Here is a 21,814-nt window from a genome sequence, read left to right as displayed (position 1 = left end):
TCCCTTGCCATACGACTCACCCTCACAGTTGATTTGCTAATATCGAACATATCTTTTTTAGGCTTAAAATGAGGCTTCAGGATAGGTAAGGATATGCTTTTGGGTAAAGTGACTCATTAATACTCAACTCTCCTTGCTCTAGCATCTTTGAAACCCCAATCATCTATTTTAAACAGCTAGTTTTCACTCTCCATTATTCATTTTATTAAGGGATCAGCCACCTCAACTTATGCTGATGTATCCTACTAAGGTGCACAATAACTTTGACAGATTAGAGCCAAATGCCTTTAACTAAGTTCTAAACTAACTTTACACCGGGCACTTTCATTTTGACCATAGCCACCCTCAATTTAGGTGTTTTTCCTAAATTAAGGTGCACAATACCCAATATTTGGTCAGGGCTAGAGTTGAACTTGAATGCTAAAGTCTTACGGAGAGTTAATTAAAATTATTGGTCAAGAAGAAAACTACTAAAAGCTCTAAAAAGGTTCAAGTGAGGGAGCAATCATTTTGGTGGGGTTAATTATTTAGGCTCAGCGGACTGAAGGTATAAGGAGGCCTGCCATCTTATCCTAGTAAATCAACTAGAAGATAGTATCAATGACTTAGGCAAGTTCTAGGCATTAGACTATGCAAGAACTCACACCCACAGGGAACTGAGTTAAACTTCTTCTGCTACCCTTAGAATCTTTATCACATAATTCATGCACCTCTTACAAATTAATACCAAATGCAGATTTACTGAAGGTTATGTATATATGCTTGCATGAATAAAGTAAATAATTACACACACATGCTTATAGTCTTATGCCAACATCATTCATTATTCATATCTACAAAGGTACTGAAACTGAGCATTTTATAAATAACATTAAACACAAATATTTACATCACAAGCTTAAGAAATCTGACATGCAGAATTAAAAGAACTAAAACACCCTAGACATGCCGCTTCTACTACATAATGCATGATAGGGTTCAAAATATCAGCAACACAACCCAACAATGAAACAAGTACTCCCACCCCCACACGAAATCATATGCATTATCCTCAAAGCATTCAAAGTAAGGTACAAAGGATTGAGTATACTTGTTTTGCCTCTTATTTAGTCTGAGGTATCTGTCAAGTGTGGTGAGATGTCTGCATCCTCGCTTGGTGCAATGTTGGCCCCTATGCTGGTAGGGGCACTCACAACTTCACACTCCACAATCGGAGGGGCCATCTCTCTAACTAAACCTACACTTTGCCCCCGGGGCGGCGCTAGTAGATACTTCGATTGCTTCTTCTTATACTCTCTCTTGGATTTATGCTTCATCTTTTAATGACTTCTTTTAATCCTTCTTAATAGCATGTTGTTCTTGTTCCTCTGATGACATTACTTCTCTCTTTCTCCTCCTTTCTTATTTCCTTGCAGCTTTTTCATCCATTTACTGCTTTTCCTTTAACTCTGCTATGTCTGTCTTTGCTTGCTCGTATTCTACCATGAGTTTGGTAAGATTAGGGAGAGACAATGAATATCCTTTTGTTTATGCGGGCTTCCATGTTATCCATCCTAACTTGGATATTTTGAAACGGCCTAACTGCTTCAGCTACAATTTTGTCAACAAGTGGCTTAAAGTCTCCAGCCCACCTTTCTAGCTATTTTTGAAATCTCTTTTGAGTCCTCACCACTTTAGCAAAGTTTTCTGGATTGAACCTATACTCAGCAAAATCTACTCTACCCATAGACTGTGCAGAACTTGACCCTGCAGACGTACCTTTGGGCACATAATCAGGTGGTATATACGTGGTGATGGGTAAAGGCATACCTTTGGGCATTTCTGTAGCATCGGGAGCTGGTGAAGACTGAGGCTGATAAAATGGAGGCTTAGTGACACGTATCTCAAAATTAAATTCATCTTTCAACTTATCAATGTCCTGTCTATGTGTAGCCTATATTTTATTGTCAACTCCATAAATCAGTGGCACGCCGGATTGCTTGTAAACTCAGTGATTAAACATGGGAAAGGCACTGAACTGGTTATTTTATGTGACCTCACGAACAACTCATCTGTAATTAACTAGCCGAAATTAATCGGTAGCCTTGAAACCAAGATAGCTACCAACACAGCTCTATGATGATCCAAGTTTCCGCCCCTTTTTGTCGGCACTAACCTCAAATGAGCAACAGCCCACCAAAACTTAGCCTTGAAGCTAAGGGTTGATTTTGCAATTCGCTCACGTGAGTTCGTCAACCAGGAAGGGTTATCGTTATCAGTCAAAAATGAAGCCACCCAAGGTCTCTGAGTGGATTCACTTCTTATTCTATACTCAAAATTAGGGACAAAGGGTGGAGCCTCGTATCCTGGCCCAAACAGCATTCTATTGATTGTTTATCTTGAGATATCAACAGTGAACTCTCGGGTTGGTATAAACTCTCTGTTTGGTATGTTTAGGATTGGCGTACCCTTTGGGAAGTCCTTTTTCACCAGACAAAGATAATTGGAAAAGAATTCTCTTACCCACTTCGATGGATATGATCCTGGTGGCCTGCTCATCCATGATAGTCCATACTCATTGAAACGGCATTCCAACTAAGGATATTCATGCAGCTTCATCGTCATGGTATGATGTTCTTCCATGAATGACCTTCTGATCCCTCTTGATGTGGGTGTCAACCCATTATAGAATTCTTTTTGCACTCCTTCTGTCTGCCACCTAATTCCATCTAGAATTTGAGGATCCTTCTGCTTTATAACATTAGCATCCTCTGGCTCAGCTTCTACATCTGGAACTTCCATTTGTTCTCCCAAGTTAGCATCTTTAGTTTCACTCTCCACAGGCAATGGTTGAGTTTTAGCAATTGTTGGTTCATTGGAGCTTGAACTGGTACTACCAGTGCTACTCTCACTCTCCTTCTCAGACTGGGAGAGTATGAGATCTTCTATTCCGTGTTGTCTGGTGTTGTAGGCAGGTGCAGATGCATTTCTACCCCTTTATGACCTTCTGCCTCTAATTTGTGGAAGTTCAGGAGCCATAACGCCAAAAAAAAAAGTAAAAAATTAGTTCAAAGCTTAAAAATAGTCAAATTATTGCATTTTGTGTCTAACGGTCAAAGTGGTGGTTCACTAGTGATGGGATGGTCCACCAGTTAGGCCGTCAAGCCTTAACCAGTGTGCAGAAAATTTAAGAGCCCTGCGACAGTCAATTTAGTGGTCCATCACAAAGTTGACGGTCCACCAGCTTGTCCATCACAGCTTATCCAGTGAGTGTCATTTCAATTAGTCCTTCGACGGTCCATTTAGTAGTTCATCACAAAGTTGACGGTCTACCAGTTTGGCCGTCGCACTTTCGTCTTCAGCTACAACTTTTGATTTGACCTTATGTCGAGCAACTCATATGCCAGATCAATTTTTAGCTACAGCAACGACATGAAATTCATATTTGAAGTAATATTCTTCTCATTTTAAGTAATTTAATTTATTTAGACTTCACCCAATAGGATGCATTAAAGTTTAAACTCAAAACATCCATACTCAACACAAAAGAAGCACTCCAGGAGAACAAATCATGCTTTTACCTTTCTTATAGAGAACAAAAAGAGAAGGTTATACGCATACCTTGGTTTTGAAGTAATCTACTTGCTTTGGAACTTCAGGGGCAAAAATTATCATAGAACTTTAGCACTTCTTTCACTCTTTGTTCGTGATAAAGAGAGGGAGAGATTGAGCTTGATTAAATAAGGGAAGTTGAAGGAGATAGGGAGTCTTAGAAGGAAGAACTCTCTTCAGATTCTTTGAATCCTAAGGTAGTGGAGCATTCAAAGGACGCGAAACGGTTATAATGAATGGAATCGTTCAATTTTATCCTTAACACTAGATTGGTTCAAATACGGATAACTTAAGAAAAGTACAGATTTAGCCCGACCCAATTTAGAATTAGGATTAAAACGACGGCGATACTAATGGTCCGTCATATGTACGACGGACCACCACCCCGGCCATCGCTCCTTACCAATATTTTGGTGATTCTGCTTCATTGTGACAGTCAGTGGGATGGACCACCAAGATTTTGATGGTCCGCCAGTTTGACCGTCATACCTTACCAGAACGTAGGTCACCCATCTTAAGTTTGATGATTGATTTGATGGCCCACCAAGATTGTGACATCCCACCACTTTTACTGTCAACTCAATCCAGTGAATGAACCTTCTTGCCTTTTTTTGACGGTCGAAATGGTGGTCCATCAGATGACTGGTGGTCCGCTAATCAGCCGTCAATTTTGTTCCAGTAGCTCAGATTTGTGTCCTATCTTTAACTATATCCCTCTTTCCCCCTTTTACTGTATTTTTGGTCCTGCACATTCCACAAACACATCAAAAATGCATAAACACATAACATGAACTCTAACTATGGTTACAACAATAATTTGTGGGTTGCCTCCCTCTAGCGCCTGATTTATCATCGCAGCACGACTCAGATATCTTGATTACTCAGACTTCATTGAGATAGAAGGTATCAATACATTTTATCGAGCCTTTTAGAATGATATAAAGTTTGATTTATTTCCCGTTAACTTTGAAGACGCTTTCGTGTTCATTTTCAAGTTCAACTACTCCAAATGAGTAGACTTGACTGACATTAAACAGTCCTTACCACTTTGACTTCAGTTTACCTAGAAATAATTTGAGTCTGGAGTTGAATAGAAGCACCAAATCTCCTTTCCGGAAATTTCTACTTTCAATTCTTCGATCATGATACTTCTTTATCTTCTCTTTGTAGAGATTGACCCTTTCATAAGTCCCGAGATGGAATTTATCCATATTATTCAGTTGCCCCAATCTTAGCTTTGCTGCCTCCTTCCAATTAAGATTTAACCTTTTGAGAGCCCACAAATCCTTGTGTTCCAGATCGATCGGTAAATGACATACTTTTCCATAGACTAACTGATATGGTGACATACTAATTGGTGTCTTAAAAGCAGTCTGATACGCCCACAAAGCGTCATCTAGCTTTTGAGACCAATCTTGCCTATTAGCATTCACTGTTTTGGCTAGGATGGCTTTAATCTCCCGATTTGAAACCTCCACTTGCCACTAGTTTATGGGAGGTATGGAGTTGCTACTCTATGCTGTTTCACCCCATATTTCACCAAAGCAGCCCAAAACACTTTGTTGCTGAAATGAGATCCTCCACCGGTTATAATGGTACGTGGTACTACAAAGTGAGAGAAGATGTTCTTCTTGAGAAACACCATAACTTTCCTCCCTTCATTATCAGACAAGGCAACGACGTCAACCCATTTCAACACATAATCCACAGTAACTAAAATGTACTTCATTTACGAGCTTACAAAAGGGCCCATGAAAGGCAAAGGCATCTCATGCCTCTTGGAGATCGACCCCTGCCTATAACATTGGTCATACTTTATCACAAACTCATGAGCATCCTTGAATAACGTTGTCCAATAGTAGCCACTATACAACACTTTTCTAGCCGTTCGATCACCTACATAGTAACCTCCAATTAGGGAAGCATGATATGCTTCCAATATGCATAATACATCTACTTCTGGCACACATATCCTTATAATTTTGTCAGCACATCGCTGAAAAGGATACGGCTCATCCCAGAAATAGTGTGTCATATCATGAAGGAATTTTTTTCTTTGATGGAAAAAAGATTTTCTGGAATGACCTCGCTCACCACAAAGTTTGCAAAATCAGCATACCAAGCCACTTTGTCCATTGCATCAGGTAAGATCTCCTCATCAGGAAATGCATCAATTATCCCAACTTCCTCACCAACTACTTGCTCACCTTCCATCCTAGACAGATGATCTGCAACTTGGTTTTCGCAACCTTTTCTATCTTTGACTTCAAAGTCAAATTCTTATAGCAGCAACACCCATCTAATTAACCTTGGTTTTGCATCCTTCTTAGCCATCAAATACCTCAAGGTTGCATGGTTAGTATGGACCACCACCTTGGTCCCTAGCAGATAAGCTCAGAATATCTCAAAAGCATAGACTAAAACAAGGAGTTCCTATTCAGTGACAGTGTAGTTCTTTTGAGCCCCATTCAGTGCTTTGCTGGCATAATAAATTGGGTGAAACAATTTATCCTTCTTCTGTCCCAACACTGCTCCAAGAGCAACATCACTTGCATCACAAATGATCTCAAATAGTTTTAACCAATCTGGTGCAACAATAATAGGGGCCTCAACCAGCTTCTCTTTAAGGCATTTGAATGCCTTCATGACCCCATCATCAAAGACAAACTTAGCCTCCTTATATAAGAGTTTGCAAAGTGGATTTGCAATCTTGGAGAAGTCCTTTATAAACCTTCGATAATAGCCAGCATGTCTAAGGAAACTCGCACTTCCTTCACTGAAATGGGGGTGGTAGCTTCTCAATAACCTTAATCTTGGCTCGATCAACTTCAATCCTCCTTCACCATGAAGTGACATTTTTCCCAATTAAGCACAAGGTTGTATTCCACACACCGCTTCAAGGCTTTACTCAGGTTCACTAAACATAACTCAAACGAATCTCCTACCACAGAAAAGTCATACATGAACACCTCCAAGGTGTCATCAACCATATCTGAGAAAATAGACATAATACATCATTGGAAAGTAGCAGGGGCATTACATAACCCAAATGGCATCCTCTTAAATGCAAAAGTGCCATACGGGCATGTAAACGTTATTTTCTCCTAATCTTTAGAAGCAATGCATATCTGATTATATCTAGAATAACCATCCAAGAAGAAATACCACCCCTTTCTGCTAATCGATCGAGCATTTGATCCATGAAGGGCATCAGGAAGTGTTCATTCAAAGTCCATGAATTTAATTTGCGGTAGTCCATGCAAACTCTCCACCCAGTCACAGGCCTAACTGGAATCAACTCATTTCATTCATTTGCAACAACAGTCATGCCCCCTTTCTTGAGCATACATTGAACTGGGCTCACCCATTTACTGTCAAAAATAGGATAAACCACTCCTGCATCCAACCACTTAATAATTTCCTTCTTAACCACCTATTTCATCGGTGGGTTAAGACGGCGATGGTGCTCGATGGTCGGAGTACAAACTTCTTCAAGTTGTATCTTATGAGTGCAAATGCCAGGGGAATGCCAATAATATCTGCAATAGGCCACCCTATTGCTCTCATATACCTCTGAAGTATCGAAATAAGTGATTCCACCTTATGCTCACCCAAATCAGCTACAATAATAACGGGTAGCATATTTCTATTACCCAGAAATATGTACCTCAGATGCCCTGGTAGTTCTTTCAATTCCAACATCGGTGGATCTTTGACAGATGGCTTAGTCGGTGGTGTTGGTCGATTAGCAGGATCAAGATCTAACTTTTTAGGAGTATAAGAGTATAAACCCATTCCTGTCAGAGCACAAACAGTCCCTTCGTACTCCTCAATGCCTTCATGATCCAAATTCATAAGCACTGTAGCTAAAGGCTCGACAGCAAACTTCTCCTCTATTGGACTTTCTTCTCATCCTCATAATATATGTCAACAATAGAGAACACGCTTATTTCCTTATGTTGCTTCATCGATTGGCACACATCAAAGCGTACCATTTCATCATTCATCCTGAATAAGAGCTTATTAGCTTGTAAGTCAATCAGCATACTTTCGTTTGTAAGAAAAGGTCGACCCAATATTATGCACACTTCGAAGTCCACCACGCAATCTAGAATTACAAAATCCATAGGAAATATGAAGCTAGCCACCTTCACCAACACATCATACAAAATACCAATAGGTCATTTTAAAAACCTATCTGTCATTATAAGTCGTATATTAGTGGGTGTGGGATGTCCTAAACCCAACTTTTTATAAATAGCCAACGGCATCAGATTGAAGCTCGCTCCCAGATCACATAAGGCCTTAGTAATTTCCAGAAACCCAATCATACAAGGAATAGTGAATGCCCCTGGATCTATTTTCTTTTGTACCAAGGACCTTATAGAAATAATACTGCAATGATGGACATTATTCATTGGTTTGTAACCCACCGCTCTTTTCTTCGTCATAAAATTCTTCATAAATTTAGCATATCCTGGCATTTGTTCAAGTGCCTCTACCAAAGGAACATTCACAGTCAACTGCTTCAATATTGTCATGAATTTACTAAATTTTGTTTCATCGGCCTTTTTTTCAATCTCTGAGAAAAAAGAGGTGGTGGTTTTGGGAAAGTATTAACCACTACTTTCTTTTTCTTCTCTTTCCCCTTTTCCAAATCATCAACTTACTGATAATTAAAAGAGAAATCAATGCTATCCAGCTTTTCAGACTCTACTGGATTACCTTTTTTAAGCTCAACATCTTCTCGACCACCTCATCATTTACAGCTTTGCTCAATGAAGGGACTGACAAAACCTTACAACTCCGTGTGGTAATAGCCGTGCATGAATCGTTATTCCAAGGGTTCTGAATTGTATCACTCGATAGCATTCCACTCTTTCTCTGATTTAATATTGCAGAGAGTTGGCTCATTTATTATTTCAACTATTTGATCAAAGTGCAGTGCGAGTTTACCAACTGACTCATAGAGGACAAATCAGTCTTCATGGTAGTCACCCCAGAGTTGGTAGCCTCAACTCTCTTTAACAGTTTTACCATCATGTCCTCTATGGATATCTTGCCAGAGCTAGTTACAGTATTATCTCTGCTTTTGGGAGGTACCTATAGCCTACTTCTATAATTCTTGCACTTCCAGTTTCCTTGATCCCGCTCCTTATATCCATCCTTGTCGTAATAAGTCCGACCTTGATTCCCTTGGCAATTACCTTGAAAACCCCCTGGTAATTCAAATAATTTGCCTCTTCTTCTAATCAGAATCATTTCTAATGGGGGATGCAACAGCCTTTACTTTTTTAGTCTTTGCAGATAATAAGTGCTTGGACAATAAGTCTATTTGCATCTTCAAATATTCCATAGCTTGATCATGTTCTTCCTCTTTCTTACGTTATTCTAGGGTCTTAACAACAAAACTAGTAGGGCTTGCTACCACAGAATCCCTGGTATGCCAAGCTCTACTTCGTTTGGTCATTTGATCAAGCATCTCTGAGGCCTCTTGAAAAGTTAGATCTATAAATGATCCCCCGCAGCATTATCAACAACTGGTTTTGTAATAGAGTTCAAAGCCCAATAAATAGTCTCCATCAAATAAATATCCATCATATTATGGTTTGGGCACTGCATCAACTTCTTTTAAAAGCCTCTCCCAAGTTTCGTGAAGTGCTTCGATTGGGATTTGTCTAAAATTACCGATCTTATCTCTTAATTATGCCCTCCTGGAGGGGGGAAAGAACCTTTCTAGGAAATCCTTCTTTAACTGTCTCCAGTTGGTTATAAAATTAGGAAACAGTTTGTTAAGCCGTAATGTTGCCTCTCCAGACAGAGACAATGGAAATAACCTTAAGCGAATAGCATTTTGATCTACTCTAGGTTTATTAAAAGATTTACAAATGGTCACAAAATTCATCAAATGCATATTAGATCATCTTCTGGCAGACCATAGAATAACCCCTTTAGATGCAAGAGTTGGATCATTATACTGGTAATATTGAATTTTGCTTCAGGTGCTAGAGGTGGAGGAATAATAGATCCATTTACTCCTGCTCCATCCATTCTGTCATCAGCGTCATTGAGATCATACTATACAGGTAGGTGGTCCTGTCTTCCCCTGAATGGGTGATTCCAATAAACACTGTGATTCACAGGTGCAGCTATATCCCAGCATGCTTTGGGTTTACAGGATCCAATAAGTCATCATCTACTAGGTCCTCATCATCAGGATTTGGCACCCGACTTGGGTTATCAGCATTTTGCTTATTTACTTAAGCATTAGCCAAGGCGGCAAATCTTTTTTTCTCCTATGGATCAGCCACTCTACCGATCAACTGATGCTCCGGATGAATTGGTAACAAAGGTGCACCTGATCTTCGTCTATTGTGCATACACAATTATCAACCTGCACAAACAAAAACAACAAATAAAAGTACAGTTTTAGGATACTTTGACCAAAGGGTCAATTAACAATCACAAACTTAATTGACAACTTATTCCCCAACAACGGTGCTAAAATTTGATACACCTAAATTACAACCTTCTAATGAAATTATAAGCGGTCGCTGTCAAATATAGAACCCAACTGGGTTAGTTGTCGAATTCCATAGGGAATACTGTGTTTACCAAGTATTGTGGTTATTATTAGACTGTTGATCGAAGGTTCCTGAGCAAAAATGGGGTTTTTGATTTATCAATTGTGTACAAATGCTTGTCACAGAAAGTAATCCACTTGTTGATTGTATTAAAAATATTAATTCAGTAAGAGTAGTCAAACTAAAGTTATGGTTACCGAGACAGTTAAGTAGCTATGGTTGTGAACTGTTTTGAATTCCCTATGAACAATTCTAATTGCAAGGGTAATTGAATTCTATGGTTTACCCATTAGTTTCTCAACCTAAATGAGTAATTTTATCCCTTAATTCTTTCAAACATAAGGAACATATTATTTATTGAACTATATTCCCACATTTGTTGATTCAGTTAAGGCATCTACCCTCTATCCAAAGGTTAAAGCCTTTAGATTTGTGTAAACCCTTTCTTTTCCCAACAAACACTTTTCTATTCAAACAAGTGATGTTCTTGGGCTCACTTTTCAAGTTTGTAACCAAGAAAAATCATTAAAGTGAAGAAGGGTTTATGCAATATCAATTAATCATGGGAATCTACTAGATTAACAACCCAATTCAACTTTTTACATCAAGGCTTCCATAACACTTGTTATGGGAGCTTAGCCACACATCTCTATAATAGAAAGAGAATAAATCATTGTGTTATTAATAAATTAATTTAAGATTTACTTACAAAGGTTACAAGAATTTTCTCTTGAATCTTCAATAGAGATGGAATGATTAGATCCACAAGATTTGCTTAATTCCCAAAAATACTTCCATCAGAGAGTTTCAAGTATGGAGACTAAGATAAAAAAAATGAAAAGAAAAGATAGATCCCATAATAAAATGTAAAACTGGTATTCATACATTCCCGGGTAAAAAGAATCTAAAATTTGAATTCAGAAAACTACGTCCAAATTGACGGCTAAATTGGTGGTCCGTCGAGGGATTGACGATCCGCCATTTGATCCGTCGCTGTTGATCCTATATAGTCATATTCTGGATAGGGATGATGGCTAATCTGGTGGTCCATCGAAAGACTGACGTTCCACCATTTGGTCCATCGCTGAGTCTTTTAGGAGGCACTTTTCTGGATAAGACTGACGGCCAAGCTGGTGGTCCGTTGCAGATCTGACGGTCCACTATTTTGTTTGTTGCTGAGTATTTCAAGAGGAAATATTCTGGATAAGAATGATGCCCAAGCTGGTGGTTCATCACAGTTTTGACGGTCCATCATTTGGTCCGTCGCTGAGTCTTTTAGGAGGTAATGTTCTGGATAAGACTAACGGCCAAGCTGGTGGTCCATCACAGATCTGACGGTCCACTATTTGGTCCATCGCTGAGAGTTATAAAACCTTGGGTTTTTCCTAAGACTTGATGGTAAGGTTGGTGGTCCATCAAAAGTGTGACGGTCCACTATTTTAACCATCAGAAGCACTTTTTTGCCACTTTCCAAAGTTTTTTCCTTTAGCTAACTCCTTGCCCTGAAACACTAAAAACTCGCATCAAATGCAACCTTGGTTGCTTTAGAACATCCAATTTTCCCAAGAAAAGATGCAAAATATTTCATCAAAAGCTGTAACATCATAGACCACGTACACTTGCTAATGCGCTTGGGCGCTATCAAGTTTTTGGCGCCATTGCTGGGGAATTGTATTTTGGTAATTTTTATTTTAGTTTTACTTTTAAGTTTATTTGGTGTTTTTACACTTGGTCTTAATTTTGTTATTGTGGGAAACGGGTCTTAAAGTAGTAAGCTGGTAAGGGATAAGGAGTTAGTTGAACCAAGCTCCGATCTTGAGCAACTTTACCATCAATGAAAGAGAGAAACAATCCTTCTCCCACTAATTCCACAAATCTAAGAAAACCAAGAGAATCCAGCGTAAATGGCTAAGGAACAACAAGTAGCGTGCAGGACTATTCTGGAAGTGATAGTCCCACCTCCAACAAATTAGAATTCCCCTATTCAAAGATCGGTTGCTGGGGGAAATTTTGAGATTAAGCACAATATGATGCAACTATTGATTAGCAGTGGACAATTTGTAGGGCTTTCATACGAGGATACACAGGTTCACCTATAGAATTTCATTGAGCTCACTGCTACATTTATTCCAACAGGTATAAATGCTGATTATGTGAGGCTCACACTCTTCCCCTATTCACTTATTGGGAAAGCTAAAAGGTGGTTGAATGTGGAGCCAGCTAATTCAATCACATCATGGGATGACATAGCCAGAAGGTTCCTTATTAGATTCTTTCCGTCAAGAAAGACTGCGAGACTTCGTAGTGAGATAGTGAGCTTCAATAGAAGCCTGATGAAAATATATATCATGCTTGGGAACACTTCAAGCCCCTTCACCGGGATTGTCCACACCACCAACAGTCGAATGAGGTATTTGCTTATACTTTTATAGAAGATCTTAATCACAATACAAAGATTTTGCTAGATTCATCCCCAGGTGGTCAAGCACTGGAGTTAACTTATAATAAGTTGTACACATTGTTGAATCACATAGAACAAGGAAATCCCGAGTGGTATTCAGATTCCAGAAGTGCCGCAAAAAGAGTTGCGGGTGTACTAGAGGTGGACCAATTCATAGCCCTATCAGCACAGGTGTTGCATTACATAATTTGATCAATACTCAATTCAGTAGCATGAAATTAGGAGCTCCACAGCCTGTCGCAGCCATCAATACAATTCAGTAAATTAGTGGTTGGTGTGAGGTATGTGGAAATAGAAGCCATTGTGCGGCTATGTGTACTTTAAAATCCAGAATCTGTGACGTATGTAGGCAATATTCAAAGGAAAGTTATGGTAATGCCTACAACATGAAGTGGGAAACTCAACCACCAAATTAGTCATGGAATGCTCCACAGTCACAGACCCAACTAAATCAGTCATGGAGCAAAATGGAGGAGATGGCAAAATAAATCTTGGTTTATTAGACATAGTTTGCTGTAGATTTAAAAAATTTGCAAGCGGCACAAGAAGTCTGGAGTTGTACATGGGGAAAAAACAGCAACCAATAAATACTAGGGCACAAGGTGGGTTGCCAGTTGACACAAAAAATTCAAAGTAAGTCATAGCAATCACCTTGAGGAGTAGTAAATAGCTTCAAGGAGAACCTCTAAAGGTAAAAAAGGAGGTAGATGCTGATGTGGTGACCCAACAGGTAAATGATAGAGTTGCTAAAAATTCAAGAAAGTCTGAGTACTTGAAAGAAAAAGTTGTTGAACCAGGAGTGAAGAAGACACTGCCACTACCCTTCCCTCAATGGCAAATAAAAGCGAAAAAGAATGCCCTCTTTAGAAAGTTCTTTGATACATTCAGAGGACTCCATATTAACTTACTTTTGTTAGATATTTTGCAAAGGATGCTCAATTACGCAAAGTACTTGAGGGATGTGGTGGCTAAAAGGGTGAAATTGCAGGATGTGGGAGCTATAACATGCACTGAAGAGTGTAGCGCTGTGATGACTCAGAAAATCCCCATGAAATTGAGAGATCAGGGTAAGTTTTTTATCCCAATCCAAGTTAGGAGTAAAGTGGCCCATGCACCGAGTGACTTTGGGGTAAGCATCAACTTGATTCCCCTATCACTGTTTAAACATTGGGCTTAGGAGAGCCAAGACCGACCACCATGGTCCTGTAGCTGGCAAATGGGTCATTCACACATCTGAATGGAATAATTGAAGATGTCCTTATAAAGGTTGGTAAATTCATTATACCTGGTGACTTTATTGTTCTTGATTTTGAGGTACATAAACAGGTGCCAATTATCTTGGGGCATCTATTTTTAGCAATCAGGGGAGAGTTAATTGATGTTAGAGAAGTCACGCTTAAAATAAAAGTAGAGGATGAAGAGGTGGTAGTTGATGTATACAAAGCACCCATAATTATGTCCTAAATTAAAGATTTATGTATGATCAATGTTATTGAAGGGCACAAGTGTGGGGTGGCTAGTCCACAAAAGACCTTTTTAAACTACCTAATTGATCAGCCTAAGACTCTATCTCCTAAGGCTGAAATGATAAAAGTTGATAAGCCTGGAAAGGCTAAAGTTGAGAAACCTACTGCTCTTAAGAATTCACACCCAAAAGAGGTGAAAGAGATAAGAAGATGGCCTCCAAGTATAAGAAAGAGATGAAGAAATATGGTTGATTTGAGTTGGGTCGTGTCGCGACACTAAATCAGGCGCTGCTTGGGCAACCTAAGTTAATTAGGTATGTTTTCTTTTCTATTTTTAGTTTTTATTTCACGTAGTTTTTGTTTTTCGTTGAGTCACAGGTTAATGAAAAATTTGAGTACCATAAACTTGAGCTTGAAGCATGGCAAAGACTGAGTATTGGGTCCCATGGATCTTCTTTATGTATAAAGATGCTATTAGCTACGCCTATAGGCCTCAGGGAGTATTTCTATCTCTTACCTTTAAATTCACTTTAGGAACAAAGTAGATTTTTAAGTGTGGGGTGGGTAAATTCCTAAATTTTGGCTCAATTAAAAAATTTTAGGTTAGGAATAAGTGAGATATTCTTGTTGGTGCTATTTTATACCTTCTTTTACCTACCCATTATGTATATCATAGTTAAACCCCATTGAGCATTTAGCTTTTTATTTGGAAACCTCATAAGTATCCTAACTCCTTATTTGATAGATCATAATTTGATCCAAAAAGCTCCTAATTGCTTTAATGAAAAATTAAATTAGTGAGGAGTTTGAGAGATTGAAGAATAAAAATGTGAAATTGATGCCCCAAGGTAATAGTTATTGGTGTTTATAATTGATGTGTGGTGGATGTATGTGATATAATTGATGTTAGAAATATTGTCATGATTGTAAAAAAAAAGAGTAAAATTGATTTTTTGTGGTAGTAAGCTATGCGTCTACCATGTGTTTGTGAAAATGCTTAAAAGAGATAGAGAAAAATCAAAAGGTATGGGGTAGACAAAAGTTGGTGTAAATGGGTTGTTGGAGATTGGTTCTAAATGTATAATGTAGTGTATTAAAGTACTTAGAGAGGTCAGTCACTATTCCCAAATAGTTCCTACCCGTCCCTTAGCCTACATTACAAACCGGAAAAGACTTAAGTGATCCTGATCTTTACATTTGACTATTAGTGGAGTTTTAGTGAGCGTAACTTGATTCTTGTACCCAGCATGTTACGAATTGCTTGATTGTGAGTGATTATGGGTAAATCTCTTGTTGTGAGGGGAATATATTTGATGAATGTGGGTGACTTGTATGATGTCCTTGATTTAATGATAAGCATGAGTTTTCCAACTTAGTGAGTCAATTCTTGAGGCTAGGATGTTTTGGAGTAGTGTTCATAAGTTTTCAATTGTGTTTGTAATATGCTTAGTATAGAAACTTGCATTCCGTGTAGTCATTGTAATACTAGATTGAGTGTATTGTAATGAGTATAATTGTAGAATATCTAGCTCATGAAGCTTATAGTAAAGAGTTGTTTGAGGACGAACAAGGCTTTAAGTGTGGGGTGGTGATATTGGGTGTATTTATGCATTCTAGTGTCACTATTCTAGCCTTTTTAGCCTTGTTTTAAGGATAATTTGTGTTCTATATGGATTGATAATTAGATAAATATGTATCAAAGTGTTAAAGCATTTGTTTATGATGTTAAGAGTGATTTTCAAAAAAGTTTGTACCTAAAAGATTCATTTAGAGTTCAACCCGAAAAATTAGTGTTACTAGGTTGAGCTAGGTGCTTGTCTAGTTGATTGGGGTGGATTCTATTGTGTTTAAAGTGTTTCAAATGGTTTTTATGTGTAGTTATATGTGAAACAACTTTTTTATAATTCTCAAGGGACAGTTGTATCAATCCAAGGGTCAAAACAATGAGTTAAAGATCAAAATGAAATTAGTCTTTGCTTAGCTCGTGTTTGTAGTTCGTCGTGTGGGATGTTGTGTGGTTTTGAACTTTAAATTGTTGTGTTTAATGATATATTATTCTTTTTTAATGGATTATTATGATATATTAAGTATATGTAAGCTTCAAATCAAGTGGGAACAACTCAAAAAGGCTCGGAATGGCTCAACAAAGGCATAATATGCAAATTGGTGCACTTTTAGACCCCTGGAATTTCTTAGGTGCGTGTGGACTGTAGTAGTGGAAAATTTATGTTTGAAAAACAAAACTGGATTAATAAGAGTCCTAAAATAGTAACCAAATGGTGCGTGGTAGTCGTAAAGGTAATTAGCCCGCGACGTGGTCTTATTTCGGTGTTCCCTTGCCTTAGAAAAATTTCTGAAGACAACTTCCAGAGAGTGCATGCGATTAGCATGCGTTACATGCTCTATTCCAGGGGGATATAGGGTATTACACACGCCCCATTCCATAGTAATATAGGTTGTGATTCATGATCCACCTCACACCTGGGCGTTTCAAGCTAATTTGACACCTACACGGACTTGGGTTACCCTTATGCTATATATACATGTTGTATCACGTTTTTACATATCTTTTAACATATTTTGGAGATCAAGGGGCTAATACAACTTCATAATTAGGTTTTTATTACTTTCATTTAGTTCATACATGTTTTTATTTTCTAATTATAATATCTTGATTGCGATTAATACTATGCGTGGCTAAACACCCTCTTTTCGCGGTTGAAGCCAAGAACATGATTATTATTGTTATGGATTAGGTTTTTTTGCTTTGCTTATCAATATTGGTTGTTTGTTTATTCTTATTTTAACTATTTTAAGGATTTAAAACCCTTAGAATACATCCATTGTCAATCTTATGAACTCGGGAGAGGGAATAGGGCGATAGAACATGGGAATAAGCAGAGTATGGTTCTTGATTATTTATAAAATAAGAAACTTGAATTAGTATCTATGATAGGAATGTACTTAGTTACCTTACTTGATTCATATGTAGGATGATATTTGTAAGAACTTAAGTGAATGATTACATCCCCGCTCAACGATGTAGGTGTAAGGTTCAACTTAGGTAATAGATTAGAGGTTGGGAAACCTTAATCGCCCGATTAACTCTACGAATCAACAACCAAGATAAGCAAGTTAACGAATGAAATCCAATTGCACAATATGATTGTTCAGAGTGCTTAAACCTTGGGTTTTCTCCTACTGGTTATCTTAAGATCTTTACTTTACACTTTGTTTACTTTCCTTGCAATTATAACTTCCAAACTCTCTTTGGTTACTTTCGCATCAATTGAATCTAAACTGTGAACTAAAATCAAATCGTTGCCACATCTAGTCTCTATGGGATCAATAACTCGGCTTTCTTGAAGGACACTATATTACTTGGTAGACCACGTACACTTGCGTGTGTGCTTGGGCGCTGTCACATACATATTGGAGCCTTCCAAAGATTCTATCTTCATCCATAAAGCTTGAAATGCTTAAAGGTTCTTAGCTTGACTTCTTGTGAAAGGCCTTCTTGATGTAACATCACTTTGATGTATATCAGAATGGTTAAGTCATAATCCTTAAGCAACTCAAGCCAACAGCTTTGCCACATATTAAGATATCGCTGAATGAAAAAGTACCAAAGGCTACGATGATTCGAGAAAATCTCACAACAAACTCCAAACAAATAGTGCCTACACAACTTTAAAGAAAACACAACATCGCACAACTCTAAATCATGGGTAGGACATTTCCTCTCATGAGGCTTCAACTGACGATATGCATAAGCAATCACCTTGACCTCTTGCATCAACACAACACCCAATCCATACTTGAAGCATCACAAAAAATGGTGAAACCCACGCCCTCCTTGGGCAAATTAATATAGGAGATGAAGTTAGCAAATCCTTGAGCTTTTGAAAGTTCACCTCACAAGAATCAGACCACTGAAAGAAAATATTTTTTTGAGTCAACTTATTCAAAGAAACACTGATAATAACCTGTCAAGCAAACAAAACTCTAAATCTCGATAGAAGAAGTGGGTCTAGCCCAATCACAAACTGCTAAAACCTTGGTGGATCAACCATAATTCCTTCCTTAGTCACAACATAACCCGAGAAGCAAACAGACTCCAACCAAAACTCGTACTTAGAAAACTTGGCATACAACTTCTCATCCCTTAATCTCTGAAGCACAATCCGCAATGCTCCTCAGTCTTAGCCTAACTCTTGTAATACACCAAGATATCATCTATAAATATAATAACAAAAGAGTCAAGATATGGTCAAAACACCATATTCATCAACTCCATGAATACGGCTAGGGCATTGGTCAACCCAAAGGACATGACCAAGAACTCATAATGACCATATTGAGTTCAAAAAGTTATCTTCAAAATATACAAAGCTCTAAGCCACAACTAGTGATAATCGAACCTCAAATCAATCTTTGAAAACACTACAACACCCTGAAACTGATCAAATAAATCATCAATACGAGGTAGAGGATATTTATTATTAACTGTCACCTTGTTCAACTAGCGATAATCAATATATATCCGCATAGACCCATCTTTCTTCTCCATAAACATGACAGGTTCACCCCAAGGCGATACACTAGGTTGGATAAATCCCTTATCCAATAACTCCTACAACTGATCCTTCAATTCCTTCAATTTGGTTGGGGCCATCCTATAAGGAAGAATAGAAATAGACTTGGTGCCTAACTCAACATCAATAGCAAAATCAATATCACGATCCAGATGCATACCAAGTAAATTACTGGAAAATACATCCATACACTCAAGAACAACACAGACAGAATCCAAAGAAGCAGGTGAAACAACACCACTAAGCAGGTGAAACAGCACCACTACCACGAATATGAGCCAAATAATCTAAACATTCCCTCTCAACCGATCGTCAAGCCTGAACATAAGATATGATCCTCTTGGGTCCGGAATAATGTGCACCCTTCTAAGCTATCCTTGGCACACCCAGCGAAGCTAAAGTCACAGTCTTAGCAAAATAATCTAGGACAACATGATAAGGAGTCAATCAATTCATACCTAAAATAACATTAAAATAAAGCATATCTAACACAAGCAGATCTACCAAAGTCTCACGTCAAGAAAAATTCACAACAGAAGATTGGTACACCCTATCCATTACTAAAGAATCACCTACTGGGGTAGATACACGAATAGCAATGTCAAGATGCTCACTAACAGAATAAAAAAATAAAGCAAAATAAATAGATGCGTAGGAGAAATTCGATCTGGGATTAAAATAATACAAATGCAGGTCTGAAACAAACGGGGATGATACCTGTGATCAAATCATCTGAAGCCTCTACCGCAGGTCTAGATAGTATAGCATAGCACTACTCATGACCACCAACTGCCTGAGTGGCCCCATGACTACCAATTGCCTGAGTGGCCCTACTACTACCCCCATGAGCTCCACTACTTTTGTTCCTCGCACCTCTGGTATCACCTCGACCCCTTATAACTAAAATAGGAGTAGCTCTAATCATATGGCAGGGACATTCTCTATCCACATGGCCAATCTCATCATATACATAGCAACCTATATGACCCGCATCAACGTGACCCTGAACTATTGGACCAAAAGATCCACCATCAGAACTCTGCAAGGCTATATGCACAAGCCTAACCTAATATCCACGAGAACCTCTAAAATTTCTACCACAAGAAACTTGACTATTGACTTACCAAAATGGTGCACCTTCTTGGCATATCCCTAAGATGCCCGTAGAATTCCCTCAGTCATCTTAGCATGATCTATAATACTCTAAAAAGATGCCCCAAATATGACCATCTGTGATGTAGCCAACTAAAGAAAGACATCCAAACCCTTTACAAACTTCTAAACTTTTTTTAAACTCAGTGGAAATACTAGCATAGAAATATCTGGACAAGGCATGGAAGCATACCTAATACTCGATTACAGTCATAGAGCCTTCTCCAGTTGGTCAAACTCATTATGCATCTGATCTCTTAGCATATAAGGCACAAATCTCACTAGAAAGTCAGCGGCAAACTGATACAATGACATTTCATGAGCATTCTGGGTCTACAACCAACAAATAATCTCCACCAATATCTAGTTGCATCTCTCAACCGATAGGTAGTATAAGCCACTCTATGTGACTCCAATAAATCCAAATTATGCAATATCTCTCGACAATCAATCAAAAACTCATAGGCATCCTCGTCCACAACACCATTGAACCTAGGACCCAAATGAGTAAACCTCTTAAGCCTCTTCTGATCCTCAGAAGAGATCACAGTATTCACAGCAAGAGGAGGCATAGTGAATGTAGTAGGCTGAGATCCCATCTTATGAGGTAACATAGATAAAAACTAAACTCCCGATCTTAGAATACTATGATCAGATGTCGGCGCTATAATAGGAATATGACTCATGGTCTGAGGAATACCCAAAATAAAAACAGGTGCAACAGAAGGATCCACACCCTGAACCGGAGGAACACCGGACATAACCAATGGAGAAACCTCTAAGAGGGTCAGTAAACACACCAACAACCCCTCCAAAACTGGGGTAAATGAACTCTGAATAACTTAAGTGGGACCCACACCTTTAACCTTCTTAATACGAGGCTTCGGGGAGAGTCCCCTGGCACTCCTTCTAGATGGGGCTAAACCATGGGCCTGTCCACTCCTTCGAGTCCATCCATGACTCGAGGCTCATCATTTGGGTAAAGGCTCTGCGTCACCACTCTCGCGAGACCTAGGCAACACCATATGCGTAAAAAAAATAAAACACAACTAAGAACACAAGGTATGAAAAAACTTCACACGATAAGGAATAAAAAATGAGAAGGTTTTTAAAGACATCCTATAGCCTCTTTAAGATAGATACGGACGTTTACGTACCGATCTACGAGACTCTATTAGGCATCTCGTTCTTACATTATTGAGACCAATGAAACCTGGCTTCTCTGATATCAATTTGTCACGACCCAAAATCTAAGGTTCATGATGGCACTTATCGCGGAAAACCTTGATGATAAGCCTATCACCCAAACAGATACACAAAGGAAAACAAAACAGAAATATCCCCAAGGTAGGGATTCTAGAACAAAGTTGAACCACATAAGTATAATAAATGCAAAAAAATATAATCAATAATGCAGCCATAACTCCCACAACCTGGTGTCAACAGTCTAAGGAAGTATTAGTACAACTCAAAGCCAAATGAAATACATAAGATATCTAAATACAAGAGAAACTCTATCTCTGAAATGAGAGAAAAGACACAGTCTATAAGAAAGGTAATAGAAAACAATCGAACGCCTGAAGTCTAATCACTACCTTGAAAACTCCAACAATCACCTAAGTCAAGCAAGTTGAGGAGAACTCGAGCTAGGACCTGCATCGGAAGGGCGCAGTAGGCATGAGTACAGTCCACTTATACTCATACGTATCATAGGTCTAAAGTATTAAATAAAATATACCAAATATACACTAAGGATACATCACCTGCAATCAAAAATATACCATAATGGTGGCTCACACCGCTTGAACTAATAGTTCTACAGTATCCACACATAATACAATAACACACCAGATGGGGATACAGTTATACACAATATCACATACAAATAGAACAAAAGAGGAACATGTATAATCAAGATCATCAAGTATAATTAAAGGAAGATAGAATAATTAGACATTAACAAGT

The sequence above is a fragment of the Capsicum annuum genome, chromosome 3 (assembly GCF_002878395.1).
Source record: "Capsicum annuum cultivar UCD-10X-F1 chromosome 3, UCD10Xv1.1, whole genome shotgun sequence".
NCBI classification, from domain to species: Eukaryota; Viridiplantae; Streptophyta; class Magnoliopsida; order Solanales; family Solanaceae; genus Capsicum; species Capsicum annuum.
The sequence above is the reverse complement of the archived record's forward strand: the minus strand, read 5'-3'. Positions refer to the sequence as shown.